Source organism: Halyomorpha halys, unplaced genomic scaffold (genome assembly GCF_000696795.3).
Source record: "Halyomorpha halys isolate HHAL.00 unplaced genomic scaffold, Hhal_1.1 Scaffold89.1, whole genome shotgun sequence".
Taxonomy (NCBI): Eukaryota; Metazoa; Arthropoda; class Insecta; order Hemiptera; family Pentatomidae; genus Halyomorpha; species Halyomorpha halys.
Genome location: NW_027111267.1, coordinates 486,018 through 492,007, shown reverse-complemented (window position 1 = coordinate 492,007; position 5,990 = coordinate 486,018).

The window sequence follows — 5,990 nt, the reverse complement described above, 5'->3', positions numbered from 1 at the left end:
TTTCATGTTTTTTTCTTCTTCCTGTTCAATTTTTTAACATTAAATTCAGGTATTAATGTTTATTGATTAGCAAAGAATAAAAGTACTGGGGAAGATGCACTTCCTGTCTATTCAGAAGCCTAAGAATTCATCTTCAGGTTGAAAAAACAGAATTATATCGGGACTTGCTCGTGCTGTACTTAAAGTATTCCGAGTGTATTTTAAAATTATAATTAAATTAGTGTGGAAAATGGGTATTTAAATTTGTGAGACTTTCTGCTCATTAACATGCATATATTTTCTTAAGACCAAATAAAATCTCTGAGGGGGCAAACTGTTTTTAGTGTGTTAATTGAATCATTTATCTATAATAATAAGATATCAGAACAAATATGGGTTTGTCTCATGGTTTATAGAATTATGGCTTATCTGGTGACGTCTTCTTGCCGCTTTCATCGTCCAGGTGTGCAGTAGGCGAAATAGTGAAAACCATGTATCTTCGCCTGGTGCCAGAAATAAATCATAGGTCCGTGTCTCAATAGGTGGCTGGCCAGCAAGTCCTGCACTCTGGCATGAAGGTTGGGGCGGCATTGCAGTCGTAGGGTCTTCCGGGGGGCATCAGAAAATGAGACCCCCGACTTTATATAAATTCAAAAAAGAGCTGAAAAATTAGGATTACTCAAATCCGACACTGATATTTAATGACAGTCCTAGATCATCTAGGGTTTGAAGGTAATTTTTAGGTGCTCGGCCTGTTCTTGAAGCCTTGCTATGGATTGACTTGAAGGCAGTTGGATTATTTCAGTGACCATTTTAGCCATTTTGAACTTTGTCCATCTGAGAGTGTTGCTCCCATTCTGCCAAACCCTGATTCAGGGTATGCTGCGCAAAACTGCTGAATTTTCTTCTTCATGGAGATTTTGTCACTACCTACATCTTGTTATGTCTGCAAATACCTTCTGTGTCTCTTCGTCATGACTCGTGTTGGTCTTCCAAATGTGAGCTTCAAAGAAAATTCACCAAAATAATGAGTCGGGGTTCTAATCACATAGTTTGTTGAATGTTTCATAAAGGACTTCAGTTCACATTGGATTTTTGATCATGTGTTAGTCTCCGGTGTATCGAGAGTGGTTAATATGACCTCATAATTTATATATCTGCCGCAATACTGCTTTTTCATTCATATTTTCAGTGTTATTAATGTATGAAGGTTGATAAGAATAAGGACTGTGCTTTGGGGCTCCGAGAAACTATCAAATTCATACAATTCGAAATCCATTAAAGTACCTTAATGCTTCTTATTAGGTCACAAACTTCAAAATCACAAAAATTCACTGTATGTAAGGAGTATGTAGGTACAATCTGTTCCTGATAACCCAATGAGAGTTGTGAAAAAACAAAACAAGATAGTCGCTGTTTTACTGGCCAATGTTTAATATACTGCTGACGAGTTCTCTCTCTACAAGCCATTGCCAATTATGGTGGATCTAGATGTTTGTCACTTGCCACAAGACTTGTGATACTTGATGAACAAAGGAAGTAACAAACCTCATAGCCACATACTTGCTTTTTTTCTTTTAACTTTTGTTAGCAATTACATTCGATTTACTCTATTTTCATTATGAACAAAATATAGATATCTGAAACGAAAGGAATCACAAATATCAGCAAATTAGGTGGTAGATGATAAAACTTCATACAAATGATACTACATAACCTATAAATCTTACTTTCATTCAAGATTTTTTATCAAATACTTCTTAATTTAATTACTCAAACATATAATGTCTTTATAAACTTATATTTGTACTGTGTTAAATAAAAAGTAAACTGTTAATGTTGATTGACAAGTTTTTAAACAATGTATTTACACCGGAATCGATAGAATTTTAAATTACATAAGTCTTAAAACTGAATTAATTATTGGAAGGTTATTGATTGAGCTTGTGTATAGATGAATGGAATATGGTCCGGGTACGGTAAAAAAAAACTCAAATAGTAGATAATTACTCTATTTTATTGAGCCAACGTTTCGCCCCACGTTGTAGGGCTTCGTCAGGGCAAAAAAAGATACAAACACTATAGTTACAAAAAGGAAAAAAAAGAAAAAACATAAGCGTAAAATAACAGAGGTATAAAATGAAAAGTAAGATATAATATAATTTATTTAATAATTAATATAATGTAATTTTTCTTATTATATCTTACTTTTCATTTTATACCCCTGTTATTTTACGCTTATGTTTTTTCTTTTTTTTCCTTTTTGTAACTATAGTGTTTGTATCTTTTTTACCCCTGACGAAGCCCTGCAACGTGGGGCGAAACGTTAGCTCAATAAAATAGTATAATTATCTACTATTTGAGTTTTTTTTTACCGCACCCGGACCATATTCCATTCATGAATTAATTATTAAATTCGGAGATTATAAATATTTATCCGTTGGCAGTTTTTAAATAATGACAACTGAACGTAGAAAAAACAAAAGCCTCTTTTGTTTTAGTCTAAATACTGACACTCAATGGATTGATCACAAATTCAGGCCAACTTATACCAGCCAATTATATACAGCCATAGTTTTCAGACATAGTGCACTTTTATGGTACATGTTTGCCAAACAATGCATGCGCAAGCGTGTGAATCTTTTTTTTTTCTTTCGTGCGGGTTGGGGCGCAGGTCCCAGTGCGCTCGATTCAAAACGTTGTGGGTTCGATTCCCACCTGGGGCAATTAAACATTCATTTTTCGGCGGCCCTGAAGAATGAATCTTGACACTCCCACCTTGGTTAGTGCGCGGCGGCAACTTAGGTAGTCGTCAGAGGTTGGCAAAAAGAAGCACTAGACTAGACCCATTTGCCGGTACTCCCAGTACTTTATGTTATTATATTTAAATTTAATTTTTGTATTCATTGGTTGTTATCTTGTCCTCCGTTCTTGGCCCTGATAAAGGCTAGAAATTCTAGCCGAAACGTCAGCACTTTTAAATAGGTTATTTCAACTTATTTGTGTTATATTTTCACCGCACCCCCCAACCATCTTTTCATATATTCATCCAGGGTCAACTATCTCTCATCATCATATTGGATGTAATTTTTCTAAATCAATAAAAAAATCAAAATTAGCGGAATCCTTGATATTTTGCCAAAATAAATTGTCAAAATGTTTATTTCAAGTAGTGGAAGATTATTGATTGACCGTGTGTAAAGATGAAAGGAATATGGTCCGGGTGCGGTCAAAAAAAAAAAAAACCTCAAATAGTAGAAATATACTATTTTAATGAGCCAACGTGGGGCGAAACGTTGGCTCATTAAAATAGTATACTTCTACTATTTGAGGTTTTTTTTTTTTTTGCCCGCACCCGGACCATATTCCTTTCATCTTTATTTCAAGTAGTTTGGGAAGAATACTGGTGTTTGTAAAACTGTATCGAGGGAAATATTGAACTTAAAAGTTCTATTGGGACTCAATTGGAAGCTCGTTAAATAGACTATAAAGTAGTTTATTATGATTATTTTCCTAGGAATTATAATTTTCAAGATAAATTAGCTAAATGATTTTTTCTCGTTTTTGGAAAACAAAAAAATAATTGGTTTTGGCAAAACTGTATCTTGGGAATTATTGAAGATGAAGAACTCTATTAGAGCTCAACTGCTTGTTACACGCTCTATTCAGGAGTTCATAATATTTCAGCTACTTGAAATAATAACGGAGTTATTGGTAATAAACCTTTTTTTTATTTATTATTAATTTATTTATTGATCTTTACTACTGTATTACAATACATACAACTAGTAAATTTCATGTTCGTTATACAATGGCATAATACAGACATGTGGAGAATCTCCTCATTGGTACAACACAAATAACGTTTCTGAAGATCTCGAAGCCATCTTTTTTTTTTACGCCTTGAAGGATTATCAGGTAATAAATGAGAAGCCAGGTTAGAAAAAAGTGGGTTTGTGTGATTAGGAAGATTATCATGGAAGGATAGATATCTGGTTCTGGCCAAATCGGCGACAATGGCTATAAACCTAAAAATATACGTCGACCATTTTGAAAAATCTGCCAAATTAGGACTACAAACCCTCAGAAGATGCTTAACATTTTACTGTTATGTTTTTCATACATTTTTACTTCCGAATCCACTGACAGAAATTAATTTAACCTTACTTCTAGTAACAGTAAAATTTAAAGATATTTTTACGACTCTATCTTCACTGGAACTTTGCTCCTGACTATTCCTTCTGTCCTTTCGTCAGGACCTACAGTGTACTACACCAGACTGGCTACACCTTCAAAACCATGAGCGAATACATTGCGGAGTCGAGTTTCCTTTCTGCGAGGATTTATCATTTATCCCTGAATATCCATAAAAATCACCAATAACCCTGTCATTCACCTCCTACCCAGTAGACCTTTCTGAATGAACATGCATTGTCATACCGTCTTATGCAAAGCCCTTTTAAGCTACTCTCAAAAAACAAAGAATTTGGTGGAAGGCTCTCGATTTCAAAATGTTCTACAACCTGTGTACTTCTTATAGTTATTTTTTGATTTATACTACTTTTACCACACCCAACAGAGGTTTCCATATAACCTGTTTAGGGGTGTCACATAACCTTCACATTGGGCGGTGCATTGGGTGAACTACACAACCAATTTTTAAATTCGATATCTCATATTATTGTACAGTAATGTTCCATGAGTGTTTTAAAACAATTTGAGCTTAAAATGATAATAAAAAAAATTTATATTATATTTCACGAATTCCTTAAATAGCAAGGCTATTATTTGCCACCGTGAGAATTAACTTCAATGTTCATTGGTATCTATTTACATTTTTATCTGAAGCCCCCATACACGGTCAATAACGATGTGAGATATACTTATGTGCTATAACTGTATGTACTGGCGGATCAACATGTTAGCCACTTGCCGAAAATCGGAGACTTATATTTTAAAATTCTATCGATTCGGTAAAGACGTTATATGTCTAGTTAATTAAATAATCAAGTTTCTGATAATAATTCTAGAACGAAAGTTATGTACTTTATAGGTTATGTTGTACCATTTATATGAATTTTTATTATTTACAACCTAAATTGTTCATATTTACGCTTCCTTTCATTTATCGTATCATTATTTTGTTCATTTTTGTGATGAAAATAGAGTAAATCGAATATAATAGCCGAAAAAATTCGAAAGAACAAAACAAGCTTGTGTACACCGACATTTGTTGCTTCCTTTGTTTACCAAGCATTCGTACAAGTCTTGGATTTGTAGCAAGTTACAAAAGTATAGATCCAGCATAAGGTTTTACCAATCCGGATATGTAAGACGGATCCAGGTAGATTTTTTTTTTTTTAAAAAGGCCCATTTTTAAAATTGTACATAGGTTTTCATCTGATAATTTCTTATGATTTTTCGATAAAGAGTAATTGGATGCGAGGTCACCATTAATGCACCGATTACATTTGATAAGTTAGCTGATGTCATTGAGAAATCCCGGATTGGATATTGTTCCAAATCACTTATCACTGATAATGAATGACAAGGCAGCAATGTTTCAACACTCTAGTCGTTCATTCAAAAGAACGTTCCAAGTAACCGTCTCCACATGACAGTACAAACAGTTCCAGAAAGCAATTAAGAACTGAATCATCAAGGGAAAAATATTTATCGATGATAAATTAACGTTGAAAAAACGTAACCATTAAATATAATTATGAAAGTTAAACGTGGCTTAACTCATTGCTAAATTTATCCATTGAATAACCGGAATGAAAATGTATCTGATATGACGGTAGGTTATATTTTTAGTAAATTGAGGAAGTGACTATATAATATAATTATTATTCTTATTATTATTATTAGCCTCTATATCCAATTACAGCCTTCTTCCGTCAACTTAAAAACCGATAAGAACAACTTATCATTAACATATTCACAAATAGTTAATTTATTAAAAAAGTAATTTCCCCTTTTTTTTTTTTAAATAAATTCACATTATTTTT